General features: G+C 39.7%; 1 long non-coding RNA gene across 1 annotated transcript; it reads left to right on the top strand.

Moving 5' to 3' along the window:
- The first annotated feature begins 544 nt into the window (after nt 1-544).
- Nucleotides 545-3,349, top strand: LOC139817701 (uncharacterized). The gene is made up of 3 exons (XR_011733297.1): nt 545-2,458; nt 2,577-2,879; nt 3,164-3,349. It is a non-coding gene; the product is annotated as an uncharacterized lncRNA (long non-coding RNA).
- The last annotated feature ends 21,272 nt before the right edge of the window (nt 3,350-24,621 follow it).

The following is a 24,621-nucleotide window of genomic DNA, read 5'->3' as shown; positions in this document are numbered from 1 at the left end:
ATTGACTAGTCAAAAGCCGAAACGCAAAATTTATTTCGGGCTTTGACTAAGACGCTTGGTCGTTCCCCAGGATTGACTAGTCAATCCTAGGAATGCCTGCGTTTCGGGCTTTGACTGTAACATATATATTATATATGTAGTAGATAAATGTAGTTTTAACTTACAATTCTTATATTCTTCCATTACTTATTTATTTTCTTCCGTTTCTCGTAAAAATATATTATTAAAAATCGATATTATCTTGAAATTCACTAAATGACATGTGACATGTGAAACTCGCAACTTATGAAGTTTTCTACAGACTGAATTTTAATTAATTATATATGAAATAGGGGTAGAAAAAACTGGAAAATACAATAGAATTAAATATAGATTGCTATCTCAAATATTAAAAAAGTTACAGCGTAAAACACACTTTTCTAAAAAAAAAATTTTTTTTTAAAGAACCCTTTTACAGATCATCGCCCAATTCAATACCAACTTTTGTTGAATAATTCTCTATCGATTAAAAAAAAAGAGCCCGATATCTCAAGATCTTATTTCAAGACCGTCTTAAGTAATATCTTAAGATGCTAATACGGCTCTGTGATTGGTTAATGGTGATTGCTGAGCGCTATGTCAGAATATGAAAGGGAGCAAGCAGAAAATGTAAAACGGAAGACTAAGGAAAAGGAAACTGAAAAGCGTTTACCGTAAAAAAATTTTAAAGATGTATATTTGTTGTTTTTGTATAAATGATCGGTAAAGGGTTTTTTTTTTAATTTTAATTTTTTTAGAAATGTCCGTGGTTGCTCTAACTTCCGCAAATATTGAGATATCGGGTTGTTTTTTTTTTAATCGATAGAGTATCATTCAAGGAAGGTTGGTATTGAATTTGGCGATGATTGGTAAAGGGGTTCTTTTTAAAAAAAAATTTTAATTTTTTTGGAAATGTCCGTGGTTGCTCTAACTTCCTCAAATATTGAGATATCGGGCTGTTTTTTTTTTAATCGATAGAGTATCATTCAAGGAAAGTTGGTATTGAATTTGGCGATGATCGGTAAAGGAATTCTTTTTTAAAAAAATTTTTAATTTTTTTAGAAATGTCCGTGGTTGTTCTAACTTCTGTAAATATTGAGAAAATAAATATAATCATATATAATCATATATAAACATATATAATGATGTTATATGTATGTAAATATATATAATCATATAAGACCATATATAGTCAATATATATTAAACATTACAAGGAAGGTTGGTATTGAATTTGGCGATAATCGGTAAAGGGGTTCTTTTAAAAAAAAATTTTAATTTTTTTAGAAATGTCCGTGGTTGCTCTAACTTCCTCAAACATTGAGATATCGGGCTGTTTTTTTTTTTAATCGATAGAGTATCATTCAAGGAAGGTATATAATCATATATAAACATATATAATGATGTTATATATATGTAAATATATATAATCATATAAGACCATATATAGTCAATATATATTAAACATTACAATCACCAATTGCAATCACCGATAGCAATATTGGTATATTCTGCGAACATCAGACCGAGCGAGTATAAACAAAACAATCTATCGATATTACTCGAATATTGTGTCAATCACAGCCATCGAAACAATTTAACAGCCATCGAAACAATTTAAAAAATTATGGAAAAAGAACGTGAGAATAGAAAACGGGCGAGAAGAGATTTGGAAAAAGGAGTTCGCGAAAGGGTACGAAGAGAAAGGAACCAAGAAAGTGTGGTAGAGGAAAAGGAAAGTATAGAACGACGGAGTAGGGAGGCGGAAAAGGAAAAAAGGAGAAAGGAAAAGTTAGTTATTTAATCAATAGAATATCATTCAAGGAGGATTGTATTGAATTTGACGATGATCGGTAATATATTAGGATATTTATTCAATTGTGGTGTTTGTATCATGAGATACTCAGGGTACTCCTGGGTTGCTAGAGTATGAAACTTATTGTATATTGTAATAAAAGAAGGGAAAATACTATATTAATTTGAAGATTTATACAAATTTATAAGACTGTGCTGACCTTGATTTGAGAGGAAAGGGTGAAGGGGGAAGATTAGGTACAATATTGGGTTTACGATTGTTGTAAATATGCTTTTCCATTACATTTGTCTTTCCAAAACTTTAAAGAAATGTATTTTGATGTATTTAATTGATGTATTTTGCACTTTATTAGCAAATTCCAAGGATATCTCATATTAGGAGCACACTTTTTCGATTTTTTCGAAAGCTCATTTTTTATTTTACATTTTTCTAATTTTCAAATAATTTTTGTTAATATATTTCAATATGCAAGACTTAATATTTCACAGTTTTGTCCAATTAATAAGGGAAAGAGAACGAAAAAGGAAACAGAAAAGAGAACAGGAGAGAAGAGATCTGAATGAAAAACGGAGAGAGAAGAACCGAGAAAGTATGGAAGATACAGATACAGATACAGAAGATTACGGTAAAAATTTTTTATTTAAAAAAAATAGTAGAAATAAAAAAGAATTTAAAAAATAATAACAAGTTAATAAGTTTGATGTAAAGTTAAAAATTTGATTATTTTTCATTAAAATTCAAAGATCAGGAAAAAGAACGTGAGAGAAGAGAACAGGAGAGAAGAGTTCGGAATAGAAGAGATCGAATGAATAAAGATCGTGAAAGAGAACGGAGAGAGAGAGAGCGAGAAAGAGTGGAAGAGGAAGAGAAAAGTGAAGATCGAGAACGAAGTATAGAGGCAGAAGAGGAAAGAGAAAAAAGAAAACGAGAAAGAGAACGTGAGAGAAGAGATCGAGAGAGAAGAGTTCTGGAAAGAAAACGGAGAGAGAGGGACCGAGAAAGATTGGAAGACCAAAAGGAAAAGAAAAAAGATACAGATGATTCCGGTAAAGAAATTTGCTATTTAAAAACATGAATATATAGTTATACATATACATATACATATACATATACATATACATACATATACATATACATATACATATAAAAAAGATATAAATATATATAAATATATATATAAACGTATACAGTCAAAATAATAAAAAAAACTTAAATAATTAAAAAGATGATTTAATTATTTGAGTTCCTCTTTCTATTATTGCATTTTTTTTTTAAAGTGAATAATTTAAGAGAATACTAAATCAACATTTCTTAACCTTATCAATATTAGGAAGCAGAGGAAGTTGGGAAGAGAGAAGAAGGGTACACAGAGGTGGTTGGGGAGCGAGAGGAAGAGGACGTAGAGGAATTTGGGTACGGAATGGACGAGGAAGAGGACGCGGAGGAGATTGGACAGATTGGGCAGAAATTTGGGGAAGAGAAGGACGAGGAGGAGATTGGGATGAAATTTGGGGAGGAAGAGGACGCAGAGGTGGTTTGAATCAAAATTGGAGAGCCAGAGGACGCAGAGGGGGTTGGAGAGCGAGAGGACGCAGAGCGGGCTCTATTTTTATAAACTTAAATTTATAATTAAAATAAAAATTTAAAAAGTCTGAAAAATTTTTTCTTTTCTTTATCATTATTATTTTCTTTGCGCTTTTTACTTGTCTCTAGTTATTCTCCGCTGCTTCTTTCTCCGCTACTTCTTTCTCCGCAGCTTCTTTCTGCGCTACTTTTTTCTCAGCAGTTTCTTTCTCTGTTGCGTCAGAATGCTCGCAATTTGTCAATTAAAATTGTACATTATTTTCTTTTTTCTATCGATCTTTTATTTTTTTTAAATTCTTTCCAGAATTATTGATTTTAGATAAAATAAAGATAACTTAAATAATAAAATAAAATTGCGCAAAATTATTACAAATCGCATATGTTTAATATATAAAGTTCGCAGACATTAAAAGAAATTAATTTAATGACAGAATAGTTTTCTAAATTACAAGATTAATTTTCTCTTTCTCAAATTTTCTCATCTACAAAATACGACTATGTCGCCGTTTTTTTTTTTTTAATGAATCATGTATTTCGTCATGTCGTTAAAGTGTCACAGCTGTACGTTTTACGAGTTTAATAAAAATTAGAATGGTATCAGCAGTGGTAGGAAAAAAAAGGTAACGACGCTGATGGTGAATGGTGGTCGTTGAGCGATGCATGCATGCGACCAGAAAACGACCTGCGAGCATACTTAAGCGCAACTACTGGCAATATATTACAAAGCTTCGTTACTTTTGTTTCGTTTTCCATCGTTAACGCGCGTATATGCACATTCGTACGCTAGAATGCCCTTTAGGATAACAGTGTGCGAAAGTACAAATTTTCTCCCTTGAATCGCTACGAAAAAGAGCAACACCTTCGTAATGAAGTGTAGAATAATGGTGCGATTTCTTGTAGCCAGAAAAATATTTATGGTGATCTTTTCAATTTGATATGTGATATAGAAAAACATCTACTTAAAAATCAAAACAATTTATCGTATATTTATAATATAATTTATTGAATTATTATTGAATATGTTTCGGGAAATGGGAAGGCCGTCGAGTGGTAAGCGAGTGATGACTCGGTGGTAATGATAACACTACTTATATTTCGTTAGAATACAGAGAGCTAACCGGACAACGTATCGTGAACACGGACTTGGACAGACAGACCACAGACTCCAGAAAGAACATTAAGTCAGACATTAGATAGACAGGCAACTCTATGGGATAATGGTTCTCCAGATGTCGCGCTGTGAATCGCCACCAATCCGGATTCAGTTCGAACACCTCCCCTCGATGAGCACACGACGTCTGTGAAATTGTTAGACGGTTTTTAGATTTAAGAGATCAAGACATCTCTCGTGTTTCAACCTAGGAAGTCCCTTGGTGAGAATGTCTGCGGCCATTAGCTCAGTGGGAGCATATTCAATCTTCAAGATTCCGCTCTCCATCACCTCGCGTACATAGTGATGGCAAACATCAATGTGCTTGGTTCTGGCGTGGAAGACAGGATTCTCCGCCAGTTTCCAGGCTCCGTTGTTGTCATTGAAGATCGTCATTTTGGTTGGTAACTCGATGCCGAGGTCGCTGATAAATCTTTAAAGGTAAACAGCCTCCTTCACGGCGTCTGATACAGCCATGTATTCGGCTTCAGTAGACGAAAGGGCAGTGGTCCTCTGCTTCTTGGACTTTCAGGATATGAGACATCCGTTCAATACAAAAGCATAACCCGTATAGGATCGTCGGTCGTCTAGACAATTCGCCCAATCCGCATCAGCATAGCCAGTGAGTTGTTTGGTAGATCTCTTGAATGACAGTCCAAGATTCGATGTTCCTTTGAGGTATCGCAAAACACGCTTGGCTGCCTTCCAGTGGGTTTCGTCGTAACAATTGTTGAACTGCCCCAGGTGACTCACTGCGTATGAAATATCGGGCCTGGTGCACATGGCTAAGTATGTCAGCCTCCCGACCAGCTCCCGAAAAGGCAATTCCTCCTCTTGCATACTGGAATCGTCTTCGCTCTTTCTTAATTTCTGGCTGCAATCCAGCGGAGTAGCCACTGGCTTCGAGTCCTTCATTCCGAATCGGTCCAGAGTATCTTTGATATACCCCTTTTGACTCAATGTCATTCCATCCTTGTTTTGAGTAAACTCGATGCCGAGACAATATTTTACTTCGCCGAGATCCTTGATCTGAAAACTTTTGGAAATATGTTCAGTTAGTTTAGTGATTTTCGATAGGTCGCGGGATGCCACCAGGATGTCGTCCACGTAAACTGTGACGATAAGAATATTTTCGCCTTTTCCCTTGAAGAATACGCACGGATCAGCTGTAGATTGCTTAAGTCCAAACTTCTTAAGCTCACCTCTCAGTCTCACGTGCCAGCGGCGTCCAGCTTGGCGAAGTCCGTAAAAAGCTTTTCTTAATAGACAAACCTTGTCTCCGCTCCTCAATTCCCGAAGCATTCTTGCTGCTTTATCGGCAATCTTCCCCTTCTTCTCGGAGATGACAATTTCTTCTAAAACTCGTTCCGTGTATTTGGGAATCTCCATGTAGATTAGTTCCTCGAGCTCGCCGTTTAAGTATGCGGTTGTGACGTCTAGGTGATGAATCTTCATGTCATGTTGTGCCGCTAGGGCCGTTGCCACGCGTATTGAACTGAGACGAGCCACTGGTGCGAAGGTCTCGTTGAAGTCCACGCCAGGACGTTGAGAGAATCCACGCGCAACGATGCGCGCCTTTCTCCGATTCAATGTGCCATCTTGATTCATCTTGTTTCGTAGCACATATCGGCTACCTATAATCTCGCATCCTTCCGGGCGATCCACCAGCTCCCACGTATCATTATTTAAAATGGATTTCATTTCCGTGGCCATAGCGTGAATCCATTCCTCCGCATCAGGACCTATCAGGGATTCATCAATGAGTACTTCGGCAAGAAAAGCGAATCCGGCTTGTTCGGTTGTATCTTTCGCAACATGAAACAATTTTCTAGGTCTTCCCCTCCGTCCTGTCATAATTTTTCGAGGTCTTCCTGGTCCTCTCCTCGGTGTGGTCAGCGGTTCGTCGACATGATCCTCGTCTTCATCTTCGGTGACGTGATCTTCTCTGTCGTCATCTTCGGTGACGTGATCTTCTCTGTCGTCAACTTGATCCTTGACGCTATCGTTGAAAATCGGAAATTCAACTTCGTTCGGTTTCTCTGCGACATCCTCTTCTTTTGGTTCAGGCTCCTTTTGCGTTTGGCGTAACGCTTCCGGCATGGCAATGAATTCCACATCTCTCGATATGTCTATCTTGCGTTCGTCCAGAATCCACACCCTGTAGGCCTTTGAATTTTCGGCGTATTCTAAGAAGATTCCTCTCTTAGAACGTGACTGGAATTTTTCCTTGTTCGGCTCTCGATTCAGTGTGTATACAGGACAACCGAATTCTTGAAAATGTCCGACGTTCGGCGCATTTCCCGTCCAGTTTTCGTAAGGAGTCTTGCCGCCAAGGCTACTGGTCGGACAGCGATTGCGTATATAATTTGCCGTATTGATAGCCTCTCCCCAGAAAGACGGAGGTAGATTAGATTGGATCATGAGGCATCTAGCCATCTCCACGAGAGTCCGATTCTTCCTCTCTGCAATCCCATTCTGTTCCGGAGTATGCGTGACCGTCAACCTGCGCTCGATCCCGTTTATCTTCAGAAAGTCGTTGAATTCTCGATTGACGAACTCTTTGCCGTTGTCTGTTTGCAGACACTTTATCTTGCGTCCAGTGTGGTTTTCGACGAGTGCCTTGAAATGTTTGAATTCATTAAACACCTCGCTCTTACTCTTGATCATTCGCACCATACACCATCGTGAGTAGTCGTCGATAAAAGTTACGAAATACCTCGATTTCCCGATTGATTCGACTCTCATAGGTCCGCATACGTCCGAATAGACTAACTCCAAGAGCTCTGTTTGCCTCTCCGACTTCTTCGGGAAAGGAGCCCTTGTCATCTTCCCGCGGATGCAAATTTCGCACTTGAGATTGCGATCGGGATCAACGATATTCATTCCGCACACGGTTCTGTCACGATCACACGTCGAGAGATCTCTTGGGTTGAGATGACCCATCCTACGATGCCATATCTCCATAGATGCTTTAGTCGGCTTTCTGTCGAGGTTAGTTACGGCTGCGGCCCTGCAATCGTGTCTGTTTTCATGCACGTAGTATAATCCGTTACTGCGAGTCGCTTCAAGTCTTGTAACACCGTCTCGGTCGATAACGCTTGCCGATTTTCCGTCGAAAATAATCTTGAAGCCTCTGTCGGTTATCTTACTTACCGACAGTAGATTTGTGCGTAAGTCAGGCACGTGTAGGGTATCATCCAGACGTAATTTCTTAGCTCTTCCTTTGACTTCCGTGCTGAGATGTACAGTCCCTTTTCCGGTAATCGTGGTCGATGAATTATTAGCGAGGTTTAGATTATCGGCTGCAATCTTCTCGAGATTCGCGAATTTACTCGGATCGCTACATAGATGAGCGGTACAGCCGCTATCTAAACACCACCTCTTCGCGTATACCCTTGCCTGAAGCGCTTCCTGTACATCCGGATCCTGACCATCGGTTGTCGGCACGCATGCGAACACGCATACATCGTCGGCGTCGGCCATTTTCGCCTTTTCAGGACTTTTCGAGGACGCTTGACTATCTTCCGCGCGCGAGTTACATTCGGATGCTTTGTGCCCGACCTTTCCACAGCGATGGCACTTATACTTGAAAGGTTTCTTCTCGGATGCAGTGTTGCCCTTCCTCTCCTTTGGATTCCTGTTGCGTTTCTCGAAGCGCTTGGCAATCATGGCGCCTTGACCCGTAACGCGCGTGTCATTCTTTCGTGCATCGTGTTCTTCCACGATTTTTACTCGTAGTACTTCCGGCGTCGGTAACTCGTCGCGTGACTCAATCGCGCACCGAAAATTTTCAAAACACGGCGGAAGGCTATACAAAAGCATCACAGTCAATAAGTCCGGATTTATGTCCACTTCCATGTCACTGAGTTTGTCCACTGTATCGAAAAACTTACGTAAATATTCGCGCACGTCTTCATCGTCTTCCATTCGCTGCAGCGTTAACTGTTTCAACAGGGTGGCCTTTCTCGCGGGGCCTCTTGGTTGATAAATCGATGAGAGTTTGTTCCACACTTCTCTCGCCGTATTACAGCCCTTCACCTGTTTCAATTCAGTCGGGCTTATCGAGAGAATTATGTCTGATTTAGCCTTTTGGTCTGCTGTCTCCCATCTCTTTACTTCCGCTGCAGAAGCTGCGTTTCCTGCGATGAGTTCGGGTTTTACGTCATCTCCGTTCACGTAATTCCATGCGTCGTTTTTTACGAGAAGAGCTTCCATCTGGATCTTCCACGTGTCGAAGTTTTCTTTATTCAGAAGTTCGATCCTTACAGACGACGACGCCATGTTTTCTTCCTCGTGTATCGATCACGTATCACTCGCGATAATTAATATATTTTCAACGGCTATACGCCTGGGCCCATAACCTGTTTCGGGAAATGGGAAGGCCGTCGAGTGGTAAGCGAGTGATGACTCGGTGGTAATGATAACACTACTTATATTTCGTTAGAATACAGAGAGCTAACCGGACAACGTATCGTGAACACGGACTTGGACAGACAGACCACAGACTCCAGAAAGAACATTAAGTCAGACATTAGATAGATAGGCAACTCTATGGGATAATGGTTCTCCAGATGTCGCGCTGTGAATCGCCACCAATCCGGATTCAGTTCGAACAGAATATAAGATGAACATAGATTTCCATGAAATATATTACACATTTCTTTAATAATTAATGTATATAATGTATAAATAGTCTTTTTTGTTTTTTATAAGGCGATAAAGTAAACTACTTATTTATTGAAGTTTTTTGATAAAAATAATTTACTTTTTAAAATTTTGGAGAATATCTCTATGATCGAGTATTATGTTGAATAATATTTATGATTTGTTGAGCAAGCCAATAATATTCGATAACGCCACAAATTTTTGTACGTGTCACGATTTTATCTGTGTTCTCGCGTGTTCTCGATAATCGATAATATCGACGGAACAGAATAGTTGAAGAGAAACGGAGGGCGAAGGATACGAATTATCTTATAAATCGCGCTATCCGGCGTTTAGAAAGTGAATATTTCGTAGAGCAAACACCGATAAAAAGACCACCCTCGTGCTTTAAATTTGTCGGAAAGACTTTCCGATGGGCGAAGAGAGCGAGTGTACAATTACTTGGCTGCATGGAGAGCTCGCCTTTCTTTCTTAGGGACCCAACCATTCGCTATTCTCGACGTGACCTATCTCTGTTCGTAATATCGTTACGGTTACTCATCATCCTTAATGCACGTTTGGCACACACCGCCGTACGCGCAAAGTAACTATTCAGAGAAAGGATAGTCAAAAGAACGCGTCCCTTAGCAGTTAATCGCCTCCGCGAATTACATTTCATAGGTTCAAAAGAATTTTATGGCTACTCTTGCCGAGAGGGTGCCGCGGGGAACGATAACGGCGAAACTTGGAGAGGATTCTTAAGCCAACTGCATTTTATATACTTCATACGGAGGTAGAGCTCGTTAAGCAATTTATTTACATTAACTTCTGAATACCCGGAAATTTTATGGAAAATGTAGTCTTAAATAAATGTTTATCGCTTCGAAGTTTTACGACTTGGTGTATCGATTTCAGATAAATTGAGAGAAAAGTTGAGAGAAATTCATTCGCCGCGAAAATGAATTTCTTATCTGCAAAATCAACTATCAATTTTGTTTTGTTTTCTCTTTTTTGCATGGTTCAAGGTACAAAAATAACGATATTAATCATTTTCTTAAAGTAACAAAGTATCTAATTACATCCCTCTTCTCTCCTACAATATCAATTCTTCCAATAAAAATTAATAAGAGCATTTTTTTTTCAATTTTAATTTTTTTAGATGTGCAGATTTAATGTCTGTGGTTGCTTTAACTTTCGCAAATATTGAGATATCGGGCTGTTTTTTTTTTAATCGATAGAGTATCATTCAAGAGAGGTTGGTATTGAATTTGGCGATGATCGGTAAAGGGTTTTTTTTTTAATTTTAATTTTTTTAGAAATGTCCGTGGTTGCTCTAACTTCCGCAAATATTGAGATATCGGGTTGTTTTTTTTTTAATCAATAGAGTTCATTCATTTATTTATTAATTAAATCCATTCAACCATTCATCTATTCATCCATTCATCCATTCATCCATTCATCCATTCATACATTCATTCATTCATCCATTCATTTATTTATTTATTAAATCCATTCATCCATTCACCCATTCATCCATTCATTCATTTATTTATTTATTAAATCCATTCATCCATTCACCCATTTATTCATTATTCATTCATCCATTCATCCATTCATCCATTCATTCATTCATTTATGTATTTATTAAATCCATTCATCCATTTATTCATTCATTTATTTATTTATGAAATTGCGAAAACCCATAGCTTACATCGAGATCTTTCAAAAACTATATAATAAAGTATATTTTTCTTTAATACTTTTCCAGAACAAACCCATATCGAAAAATTAACCACGAAAACATTTAGCTTACATCAAGAGCTTTCAAAAACTATATAATAAAGTATATTTTTCTTTAATACTTTTCGAGAGTATTCATTCATTCATTTATTTATTAAATCCATTCATCCATTCACCCATTCATCCATTCATCCATTCATTCATTCATCCATTCATTCATTTATTTATTAAATACATTCATCCATTCACCCTCAAATATTGATGAATTAATGTATTTAATAAATAAATGAATGAATGGATGAATGGATGAATGAATGAATGGATGAATGGATAAATGGATGAATGGATGAATGGGTGAAAATTCTGTCAGTGTATAAATCATGGCTTTTAATATTAATAGTTTAAAGATCCGCACACACGCGCGCGCACCACGCGCACACGCGTGTGTTGCGCTAATACATCGTTGAATTAATTAACCTTTAACAATGCATTAGCGCAACACGCCCGTGTTATTACAAACAATTCTAAAATTTTGTTATATTTAATATTCACTTACTTTTGTGAATTTTTTTCAAAAATCCACAATACACGATACGTTTTATCCATGATACGTTTTCATAATATTTTATCATGTTATCAATAAGTTCCTCGTCTTTTATCATCATTTCTATTAATGCTTCATTCCAATCGTCATCCAATACTAGAATTTTAAAAGATTAAATATATTCTATTTATAATTCGGTATAGTTAAACGGCCTGACTGGCAAGTTTTATTCAGTATATCACAACGACGTTTCGACCACTAATTTGGGTCCTTTTCAAGTTATTTTAACAATGATGGATCATTGTGCGTGCAATGATCCATCATTGTTAAAATAACTTGAAAAAGACCCAAATTAGTGGTCGAAACGTCGTTGTGATATACTGAATAAAACTTGCCAGTCAGGCCGTTTAACTATACCGAATTATTATTTCATCACTGGCGAATAATTTTTATTGAATATATTCTATTTATATTTATATTAATATTAAACATATTACACATGCATATATATATATATATATATATATATATATATATATATATAATATATGTAGTAGATAAATGTAATTTTAACTTACAATTCTTATATTCTTCCATTACTTATTTATTTTCTTCCGTTTCTCGTAAAAATGTATTATTAAAAATCGATATTATCTTGAAATTCACTAAATGACATGTGACATGTGAAACTCGCAACTAATGAAGTTTTCTACAGACTGAATTTTAATTAATTATATATGAAATAGGGGTAGAAAAAACTGGAAAATACAATAGAATTAAATATAGATTGCTATCTCAAATATTAAAAAAGTTACAGCGTAAAACACACTTTTCTAAAAAAAAAATTTTTTTTTAAAGAACCCTTTTACAGATCATCGCCCAATTCAATACCAACTTTCGTTGAATAATTCTCTATCGATTAAAAAAAAAAGAGCCCGATATCTCAAGATCTTATTTCAAGACCGTCTTAAGTAATATCTTAAGATGCTAATACGGCTCTGTGATTGGTTAATGGTGATTGCTGAGCGCTATGTCAGAATATGAAAGGGAGCAAGCAGAAAATGTAAAACGGAAGACTAAGGAAAAGAAAACTGAAAAGCGTTTACCGTAAAAAAAATTTTAAAGATGTATATTTGTTGTTTTTGTATAAATGATCGGTAAAGGGTTCTTTTTTTTTAATTTTAATTTTTTTAGAAATGTCCGTGGTTGCTCTAACTTCCTCAAATATTGAGATTGAATGGATGAATGTATTTAATAAATAAATGAATGAATGGATGAGGCGTATAAATGAATACATACAGTTTTCCCAGCTCGCACGTTGGTGCAAAACATCTGGAGGAATAACGTCGCATAAAATATTCCAGATTATCCCCCAAACCGTCCGAGTACGACGCGCCTCACAGCTGCAGCAGGGGGTTTTAGTAGTAAGATGCTGGTGGCTCGCCCATTTGCACAGAGCTCAAATAATAAACACGGTATAACAAATTGATAATCTGAAACCCCATAATCGTACGCATGTTTCGCCCCGGAATCTGTAGCCCGGCACTAAAAGAAGTTTCCACGCTCGTTGTTACCCCAAATGGAGCGCTATAAAAGTGTGGCGTTCGTATCGTTGTACTGCCTCTCTGTCTCTCTATCTGTCCCCCTTCTCTCTCTTTTTCTTTCCCACTTTGCTATCGTCTTCTCTCAATCTTTGCAAATCGCGCAATGTGATTTTTGTGAGTAAAAAGAAATTTTTACGTTACTGACATTTAATGACGTGATAAATAACATAATCTATATAATTGCCGATATTAATAAAATTTTCTTTTTAAGCAAAAAAGATAATATAATTAATATAATATACGATCGGAGACGTAATACAAGCCAATCGGTGATTTGCTCTACAATATGTTCCATAAAGAAAGTGAAACAGCCGCGATTTTCTGCGACAATAATAATTTTATGCAAATGTTCGAAGGTGAAGCGTGAAGCTCTCTAGAATGGCGACGATATTGTCAGATAGACATCTCTCGCCATGCTTTTCGTATCCTCCCCTCTCTAGCAGGGAATAAAAGACATTGAGGGTTCCTATATCTGTTATTCTACACTCGTAAAAGGAAAGGAGGTGTAAAAATTTGCAAAAAAGGCGATAACATATGCTGGAGGGTCAATCATAAATGATAGTAAAAACAAACATATCTTGTTATAAAAATTTTTATGTATTTCATTTTTTTTCTACTCTTTCAAAAATAGGGCCATATTTCGAAGATAAACGTGACTTACGAGCCCTACGACCCATATTCGCGCGGGCATTATATACTGGCAGCTCCCCCCGAGCAAGCTAGTCGCGATATTTTGTCGAAAATAGTCCGTCCCTCTCGAGCCATTTTGAACGTTCCCCGGAGGAGTTATAAATCCCAGATGGTAATTTGGCCGTACACAGTCCCTTTCTCCGCCTCTCTCCTTTTTGGGGATTTATAATGCCAGTTTGTAAGTGACATGCGGACTAACAACGCGTCGACTACAAAATCAGGCTGGGAGTGAAAATTTGGTTAACAAAGAAGAACTTCCTTCTGCTCCGGGGCATAAAAGATACGCGCGTTTTCGGATGAAAGATGTACCCCAGTACGCCATTCTTACCGCTCGTGATGCTTCAAGCCCGGAAATGGCACCGCATTACAATACCCTACTGATACGGTAACATCTATATTACATAACTATTAGATTTGGCACAAAGAATTTGCTTGTTTATGTATATTATAGGTTATCGATTTTATCGAGTATTTTAAAAGTGAATATAATAATTTCTCTCTCTTGAGAGAGAGAGAGAGAGAGAGAGAGAGAGAGAGAGAGAGAGAGAGAGCATTTTGAGATCATGCAATCTAATTAGTAATAATTACTTTGAAATCGTATAATTTGTGAAATAATAATAATAAATTATAAATAATTAACTCAGTAATAAATGCACTTAATAATATTAGAAGAAATGGAATATCGACTTGTTAAGGATTTAAGGGAAATTTTCTAAAAATTTAATATTCTCAGCTTGCGCGGTTAGCTATTGTCCAAGATTCTTTCATTACATTAAAGATAGATGGTTTTGGTATTTAAATTGAAAGTTATTTAAATCTAGTTAAACCAATTTTATTATAGTATTAAATAACGATGTCATTTAATTTTGTCGTTTTCCGTAACGCAGTTTACTCTGCAAATTCATTATTTCGGTAGAACGAATTCGTAACACATTTGATGAATGAATGGAAATTAATTTCCCGGAGGTACCTCAATTGCCGAATGCTCGTGACGTTCCAGAAGCGAAGATCACGTTACAATCGATCCACGTTACATAATTAATACTAGAAGAAATGGACTGGCGGTTATTGAAAGATTTAAAATGCGGTTAGTTTTTGCGCGCGCGAGAGTGACATTAAAATAAAAATCGGTGATTCCGAGACTGCGAAATTAAAGGTTATTCAAATCCATTTTAATCTATTTAAAATGCACAGTATGTTAAACGTAGTCGGCTCCGTTCCACCGTCTCCCAGTCACCGTCTCCCAGTAATAATGGAATTCATTATGCGGATTCATTATTGCCGGCAAGAACAGACTCACGCGTGACAATTTAATGGGTCATAAATTAATTCCTCGCGAGAAGGCGTCGGCGTCAAACTTGGCGGGTTAGGCAAACTCTTTATTAATCCCGTTCTATAATAATAGGGATTAATTTATAATTAGAGTCGGAAAATATAAATTGCCTCGCGCGCGTGTGTGATCGGAAAATATAATAACTCCGGCTATCGGGAAAACGTTTGCTTCCGGTCGAAACGAGCGAACGTTAACAACGGCAAATGGGTATATATGCACAACGTAACCACGTTTCCCGATGCAATTCACGTGCGATGTGATGCGATGCGGTGCGGTGTGGTGCGATGCGCTGCGCTGCGGTGTAGCGTGGGACGTATAGTCGCGCGCTCGCGACTGTTTTCGCGGCGGATCGAACCTATCGAAATTCAATATCACACGATAATAGCGAGCGACGGGCGTACATTCTCCACGGGGAAAAATTGAGGCTTACGTCGTCGCGGATGACGCTGCGTGCCTATAATGAAAGGGACGAAGATATCGCTCTCGCCGTATCTCCGATACGTTATTCCAATATTTGAGAATAACCGCGCTGCCACCTTCGCTGTGTGCCTCCGGTCCGTGTTGCAGTTTCCGTTCCGTTTAGCGCGCCCGCGCGGTATTCTTGACAACCAAGTCGTCGAGCTGGTCGGGTTTCCATCCGACGCGGTAAACGCGCCCGAGTAGCATCTCCTGATTTTCCGATACGCGCCTTTCGTTGTAATTATTTATGCGCGTCGCGCGCGTTTATCGTCCGCGCATTCGTGACAGTTAAAATACGTTACAGTTCACGCGCGACATGAAAAGCTCGTTTCAGGAATTGCTCGACGTCTGTCTATCGCTCGTTGCTATACGCGTTATTGAACTTATTTCTGATGACTTTATGTATCACACAGACATCGGAATTAATCGGAGCAGAGCTTTCGGAAATGCGCCTACGTTACTAAGATTCTTATAGTGAAATATTCCGTGATTCGAGTTGGGTGCAGTTAAAACAATAAAAATTGAAAATTAAGATGTCTATTTAACACGTTTGTTTATTGTTGTGCCCTCCTTTTACGGCGGGGCACTATGGGATCTTTTATTCCACGGAGGAGGCGGGAATGAATATTACGACTTTCAATAAATGACAACTTTAATTAATCCACTCTGAGTTACAATCGTTATTCGCGTGTGATGCCCGTTACTGCTCTGCTCCCTGACTCCGATTGCCCTGTCGTCTCCTGTTGTCGCTTCCTTTTGAATCCTCGTCTTGTCCTTCAATATCGCTGAGTTGCTCGATCGTATCTGGGCCGATCGCGCAACTCATCTTTTGCTGATTCGGCGTTGCGTAATTCTCTCGGGCTTTCGCGGTCGCGTTCCTTATTGTTATTCTCGGTCTTTCGTAATACTATTCTTATTTTATTATTACATTTTAATTGGGGCCGCAACATCCCTCCCCCTTTGAGAGAAGGAAACTACGGTCTGTAGTTTTCGTTACAATTTTTTCGCTGCTTATCCTATTTCTATTTCTATTAGGGTGGTTTATTTTCTTTATTTGTTTCTGAGATTACATTCTTCTTATTTTTTAGTATAGTATCGCTGAGTCGCCCTGTCCGTGCGGTCGGGCGCTTGCTCGCTTCTTATGTCTTTTTATTACATAGATGATTATTTCTACTATGCTTAATATAATTATTAACGTAAGGGTCGATCCTACGGGATATATGACGTAGGGATTTTTTATTAGGGTGTCTTGGGATTTTTCCAATTCTTTATTTATATCGCTTATTTCTAGACTTAACTCCATTAATTCGTTCGGATTCCTAATTACAGGTTCTAATCTAATTTCTTTTTTCGCTTGTTCGTTGATATTTTTATTTATGTTTGTTAGCGTTAGGTTAAAATCTGCTAGGTGCATTTTTATTTGTCTCATAGTCGTTTGTCTTTTTGTTTTTATAATAATGTCGGTTGTGGTTAGTTTACAATTTTCGTTTATACTTAGTTTTCCTGTTCGTTCGATTTCTACCTTTTGTTCCGCCTGATCGTTACATTGGATCGCTATCTTTTGTTTTCTCGGCGCTGAGAACAGCCACGCCTGGGGTTCGCTCAACGCTACCCACAAGGTTACGTCTGACACCATTTGCCGCCTCTCGCAGGCGTTTACATATCCCGGCGTCCCCACATAAACTTGCACTTCGCATGGTGCGTTGGTCCCCACAAAATATATCGGGCAGTTTCGGTCACATACGTACTCTGCTCCGTTTCGTTTACAGTCGTTTAAATCGCGTTCCTTTAGCGTTATGTAATTATGATTCTCTTTGTCTATTGCTAATATGTTGTGAGTAATTCTTAGGAATGTGAAAATATTCGCGTGGTTAGGGACAGGTAATGGTGTCGTTTTTATTATGTCATACACGGGGTATGCTACCACGGGAAATTTGATTATCGTATAAATGTTCGGTTTATCATAATATGCGTTAATTTCCACATAGTTTTGTATCTCGTTCCAATTTTCTACTCTAGTTTTAAACGGAAAGTGGGATCCCTGCGTCAATTGTGACGTTGCCTCTTTTAGTTCGGTTATTATTTTTTCTATTGGTAATAGGCGGGTGAGTATTACTCCTTCCCGCGAATATGTGAGGTAGTCTATTGTGTCTTTTACGTCTTCCATTAGGTCCTCTGTAATTGTGGTATTAAAAGCTGTTCGTCTATTTCTTCTCTTTTGGCGTACAGTGCTGTTTCCAGCTGTATCCGTCTCGTGACGTTCGCCATCAGTTGTTCGTTGTGGTATAACAATTTTTCTAAGGCCTCCATGTGGCCTATCGTGGCATTTATCACCTTTAATTGACTTTTTGCGGTGTGCCGTAGAGTCTGTTGCTGATTTTGTATCAGTTCAAGCTGCTCCTGTATGTGTTTTGCGTCGTCGGCATCCATAGTGCCGAACAGCGTTTTGCTGATCGTGCCGATCGCGTCTATTAACCCTCGCTTATTATTATTTGTTTTATATATAGTCTGTAATCGCGTTAATAATTGCGTTAATTTTTTGTTATTTTTCTCTATCGTATGGAGAATGTTTTTGCACGTCTGCTGCGTGTCCTTTGCGATTATCGTTTCGCATACTTCTTCGGCTTGCTGTAGAAATTCCTGAAGTTGGTGATATCGGTTTCCTAGGGCTGCTACGTCAATTTTAATCGCTAGTTTCCATGTAGCTTCTAAAAGCTGTTCGTGCGGGTGCTGTGAGTGAGAGTGCCGCGCTTAGTGCGCGGATGGCGGCGAATTTGGGTTCGGGGCCGACGTCGCCCCCTCCCCCCTACGCAGAAGCGTTGCTTACGCCCCCGGATACCTGGATGCATCTCCTCTACCCCCTGGAGGTCACATTGGATGTGGCCACCGGACGTCGTGTGGTGCGACGTGTTTGATGTTCGGTAAGTACTTATTATCTTATTTTCCTTAGTTTTTTCGCCTATTTCCTATTGCCTACTTTCTATTGCTTGTTTTTGTTCTTTTGCGCTGTTTTTACTGTTCTATAAAGGGCTTTAATCGGTTTACGTGTACTCGCGTGGTTTTCCGTCCCTTTTTGATCGTGTAATTGACGTCTGAATGTTTTTCGATTATTTCATATGGTCCTATCCACGGGGATTCTAATTTTTTCGATCTCCCTCTACGCACCGTTTCGTCGTGCAAGAGAACTTTGTCTCCCACTCGAAAATTGATTTCTTTTGTCTTCTTATCATACGTCTCCTTGGCCTTAGATTTTTCGTTTCGCAAATGTTCCTTTGCAACTCGTTGTGTCGCTCTTAATTTTTCTTTTAGCTCTTGCGCGTAATCGTCATAAGTATACGTTGGTTTCGGTGGTTGCGACAGTGCCGTCGGTAGTGTCGCTCGGTGCCCGTATACTAATTCAAAGGGTGTAAACCCGGTCGCTGTGTGTGGCGTCGTGTTATACGCGAACATTGCGTATGGCGTCCATTCGTCCCAGTCTGTCTGGTCCGCGTTAATATAATGTCGCAAGTATTCGGCTAATGTTCTATGAGAGCGTTCCAATGCTCCATTACTCTCGGGATGGTAGGCCGTTGTTTGAATTTTTTCTATCTTCAATAATTTACACGTGCTTTTAAATATCTCGCTAAGGAAATTCGTTCCTCTATCCGTCAGTATTTTGTCGGGGATACCGTATTCAAAGATAATTTTTGTGACGAATTCTTTCGCGATTGTATTCGCTTCTTGATTAGGTACGGGTATCGCCTTACTGAATTTCGATAAATTATCCTGAAACGTGAGGATATATTTATTTCCGTTTTCGGTCACCGTCAGTGGTCCTACTATATCTAGAGCACATTTTTCGAACGGTTTGTCCGCGGTGTCTGTTATTACTAAGGGTGCTTTATTTTTTCGCGATAACTTGTTCTTCTGACATAGTTCGCATTTGTTAATGTAGTCTTCGACGTCTCGAGTTAATCCTCTCCAATTATGCGTCAACCTTATTCGGTTTATGGTGCGTTCCACACCCTGATGTCCTCCTACAGGTGCATCATGGTATTCGTATAATATACGTTGCTTCTCTTCTTCTGTGTATTTTCTTTCGCTCTCCTCTTCGTTATTCTCTTCCTTCTCTATCTTGTTGATATCTGTCGGCACATGTCGACTCAGCGCATCTGCGTTTCTATTCTCCTGACCGGCCTTGTGTACGATAGTGTAATCGTATTCTTCTAATTTCAATCTCCATCGGATTAATCGTGATCCGGGGTCCTTTACGTTAAATAGCCAAACCAATGATTTATGGTCTGTCACTACGGTAAATTTTGTTCCATAAACGTATGGTCGGAAGTGTTTCACCGCCCATACTATCGCTAGTAATTCTTTCTCGGTAGTATTATAATTTTGCTCGGCTTTAGATAGTACTCTGCTCGCATACGCCACGGGTTGATCTTGACCTATCTTTCCCTGTGACAGTATGGCTCCTATTGCGTAATCTGACGCGTCGGTCGTTACTACAAATTCTTGGGAGAAGTCCGGGTATTTTAATACCGGTGCTGTAGTTAGTTTTTCCTTAAGTATTGTAAATGCATTTTGTTGTTCTGCGTTCCACTCGAATTTGATATCTTTTCTGGTCATTTTTGTGAGTGGCTTGGCAATTGCTGAAAAATCTTTAATAAATCTTCGATAATATCCGGCTAATCCTACGAAAGCCTGGATGTCCTTTACCTTTGTTGGTCTCGGGAAGCTTTTTACTGCTTCTAATTTTGAAGGGTCTGGCGAGATTCCGTTTTCTGTTATTACATGTCCGAGATACGTCACTTCTTTCCGAAGGAATTCGCATTTATCGGGCTGTAATTTCAAATTATATTTTCTCAGTCTTTTTAGCACTTCAATTAATCTCTTATTGTGCTCTTGCAAACTTGCTCCGTATACTATTATATCGTCTAGATAGACTAAGCATTGTAATCCTACTAGTCCTGCTAAAACGGCTATTATTGCTCGTTGAAATGTCGCTGGGGCATTTTTCAATCCAAAAGGCATTCGATTATACTCGTAATGTCCGTATTGTGTCGAGAACGCTGTTTTTTCTTTATCTTCTTCTTCCATCGGGATTTGATGATATCCCGAGGCGAGGTCTAGTGTGGTAAAATATTTTGCTTTTCCCAGTTGATCTAGGATATCGGTTATGTTTGGCAATGGGAAGGAATCTCCCTCCGTTAGGTCGTTCACAAACCGAAAATCTATTACCACTCTCAGTTTTAATTTTCCTGATGCGTCTCTTTTCTTTGGTACTACTAGCAACGGCGCATTCCACGGGCTCGTGCTAGGTCTAATAATTCCGTTTTTCAACATCTCTTTCACTTGTCTATTTACTTCTTCCTTGTGCTTTTCTGGCAAACGGTACGGTCGGACGTTGACCGGTACGCTGCCCGCCTTCGTGGTAATCTTATGCGCGACGATATCAGTGCATGTCAGTGGTTCTCCTTCCACATGCAATACATCGCTGTAATCTCTGCAAATTTCCATAATGGTTTTCTTTTCTTCTTCGTTTAAGTGTTGTGTGCGTATCAAATTTTCGACTTTTTCGCTACGCGGCATTGTTTCTTCTGCTTTGTCTACTTGGTTTACTTCTATCTCTTTTGCTTCTTCTTGCTCTAACTCTTCTAATGTTACTTGCGGCATTAGCATTTCGACTGTCTTCTCCGTCGTATTTAGTATGCTTGCCGGACATAGAAAGTTTTCTGGCATCACTAGGCAATTTCCTATAAACACTCCTGGCATTGTCTCTTCTGCCTGTATTATTCCTAGTGAATTTTTATCGGTTGCGACTTGTACTATTGTCTCGCTTCGCGGTTTCAAAACCATTTTCTTATACGGGTATAATTTTAATGTGCTATTCCCTATGCGTATTGCGCTCGACTCGTAACTATATGACGCTCGATGTTTCTTTATAAAATCTACGCCTAGTATTCCGTCGTATTCTGTCGGAAAATCATCCTTGACGACATATATCGTGTGCTTGATCTTTTTATCTTTCAAGTCGATAGTTGCTGTAAATTTTCCAATCGTATGGGCTTTATGACCTGTTACTCCTGTAAGGGCCATTTTATCCTCTTCTATCATTGTTTCGCCTTTCAAATGTTTTACTTTTATTATTGATACGGTCGCTCCGGTATCGAACAGTAAATTTATTTTTTCGCGCTTCGCTTCTCGCATGGGCAGAGTGATTAGGTCCAGCCCTGCATGCTTTCGCGGCTTGTTCGTCAGGTGTGACACCTGATACTCTAACGCCGGTCGGCGCTGCTTTGTGTCCTCTTTATCTTCCTCATCGCTATTCGCGGCTGAATTACTGTCCTTTTTTCTCGGGCCATTCGTTTTCGGGTGAAAATTTTTATTTTGTCCTCGCGGATTATTAGGTTTGTTGTAATTCGTCCTTTCTTTATTTGGTCGACCATTTAACAACCAACATTCTTCGCGCATGTGTCCTGCCTTCTTGCAGTAATTGCAGACTTTATCTATCGCGTTTACGCGGGGTGTCCTATCGGGTTTCGGTAAGGAGAAACGGTTCGCATATCTATTGGTACGACATTCCCTTCCGAGGTGCCCGTATTTTCCGCATTTTTGGCATTGTACTATCGATCGGTTATCGCGCGGTTGCGGCGAGTACGCATAATTATTTTTGGGACGCGGCGGAATTCCACTCGGCCCGTTTACTTTTTCCTCGGCGCTCGCTCCGGCAATCGCTTCTTGCAATGTTGCGAAATGCTGAGCTCGGACAAGTAACTTGATCTCGTCTCTCAATCCTAATTGAAAATTCTGTAGTGCTTGTTGTTGAATCGTTTCTAATATAGTTCGCTTGCTTTCTATGGTGTGATTTCTTCCCTCTATCATGGAGTCGTATAGCTCCATCGCTAGCTTATCGGCTCTTAATCCGAATGCTCTTGCATTTTCTCCGGGTTTTTGCTTGAGTGTATTAAACTCTAGTTGTAAGTGTGTTGTGCTTTTGCGGCTCAAATAGCAAACTTCTAATTCCTTCTTTAGCTGTGCGAAATCTCTTATCTCTCGCGTTTGAAAATCTATCATCGCTCTTCCTTTTAGCTTTGTGCATAGCACTGCTTCTAATAGCGTTCCTTCTTCCATAGGATTTATGTTTTTCATTGCATATGACGCGGCGCTTAAGAATTCTTGTAGTTTACTCGAGGTTCCGTCGAACTCGGGTATCATGTCTCGTGCCTCTTTTAAACGTAAATATCCGATTGCGCGTTCCGCTTGGTTCCGAATATCGTATGACGTTCTTCCGTACGTTACTTCGAACGGGAGGTTACTTGGCTCGCGTCTCGCGTGAAATTCGCGGCGTTCAGGATTCGCCGTTTCTAGTTGATTTACGCGATCTTGTAAGTTGCGGATTCCGTTTAATATCTCGTCGAGAATGGAATCTCTATCGTCTCGCGGCGGTCCGGCCCGTGCGGGTATCCGGTTACGGTGATTCGCCGGGGTGTCTCTTTGTGATAGCACTAGATTAAGACGGTTTATTTCTTCGTCTATTTCCTCTGGGGTTATCGGCGCGTTGTCATTTACGTTATTCGCGTCGTGGTTGCTATTTGTTGCTTCCGCCATCTCGATTACGTTCACGTGTCTTGGGGCAGAATAATACTCTTGCGGGTCAAATACGCTGCTATCATACGAGGTCAATGAGAACTCTCGTCTGTGTGTTCGCCTACTGGTCGTACTGTTCGCGTCTTCGGATTGTGCGTGCGCGTGTGAGGGGTGGAGTCTATTTTCGTCGGGGCAGTTATTTTGTCCTATTACTCTCGCGTCTAAAATTATAACGGAATCGTCGATTTGTTCGCGTTCGATTACGCTGTTCTGGTGTAATTCCGATTCTGATTCGCTTTCGCTTGAGTAGTACGCGTCTAAATTTCTACGCACGGTTTCGCGATTATCGCTTACGCCTTCTTCGGTCGTTTGCACGGGGCTTAACGGTCTATTTCTACGCGCTCGTCGTGACGTCTCGCTATGGAGCCACGATTGGTTTAGTTCCGCAGGTGGATTTTCGTTTTCCGACATTTACGGTGATTGCGCTTTACATAATTTGCTTAATCGACTTACATTACGGTCGCTAGTCGCATGTTGCTGGTCGGTGCTCGTGCCGCCTTATCTGTCGGTGAGCCTCCGTTGAGGTAGGTCGGCGCCTTCTCGGGTTACGCTGCTCGCTTGTCCCTCGTCGGCCGCTACCGTGTTGTCCGCTGTTTTTGAATCTGGCTGCCTGTGTCTCCGTTGAGGATGTTGCACTGCCTCACTGATTCACTTATTTTTCTGTTTCAGCTGCCGTTACCGTCCTGCCAATGGATCCCTCACGCTGCCACCATTTGTTGTGCCCTCCTTTTACGGCGGGGCACTATGGGATCTTTTATTCCACGGAGGAGGCGGGAATGAATATTACGACTTTCAATAAATGACAATAATCAATTTAGGTGGTACATGCAGTAGTTTATTCAGCTTAGCTTATTATATACACGAAATGTTAGCGTGGTATTTGATATAGCGCAGGGACGGGCAGAACGCGATATATACAACGAAAGGGGCAGTGCGGGTGCACTCGATAACGAACGCGGTAGCACGCTATTCGACGGACTCGGTATACACGAAGAGGGATGTTAGCGCGGTATTTGATATAGCGCAGGGACGGACAGAACGCGGTATATACAACGAAGAGGTAGTGCGGGTGCACTTAATAACGAACGCGGTATCGTTACTTGACGGGCTCGGTATATTACATAGACGTATTACATAGTACATAGGCGGACGCGGTATATTACAGGTAGTGCATGTGCACTTGATAACGAACGCGGTATCGTTACTCGACGGGCTCGGTATATTACATAGACGTATTACATGGTACATAGGCGGACGCGGTATATTACAGGTAGTGCATGTGCACTTGATAACGACGCGGTATTAAGATACTGGACGGACTCGGTATATTACCGGTAATGCCTGTACGCTCGCGGACGCCGCGGTATTGCGATAATATGCGTGCGGGAACGCGTAGCGTAGGATGGAG

The sequence above is a fragment of the Temnothorax longispinosus genome, chromosome 8 (assembly GCF_030848805.1).
Source record: "Temnothorax longispinosus isolate EJ_2023e chromosome 8, Tlon_JGU_v1, whole genome shotgun sequence".
NCBI lineage: Eukaryota > Metazoa > Arthropoda > Insecta > Hymenoptera > Formicidae > Temnothorax > Temnothorax longispinosus.
The sequence above is the reverse complement of the archived record's forward strand: the minus strand, read 5'-3'. Positions and strand labels throughout refer to the sequence as shown.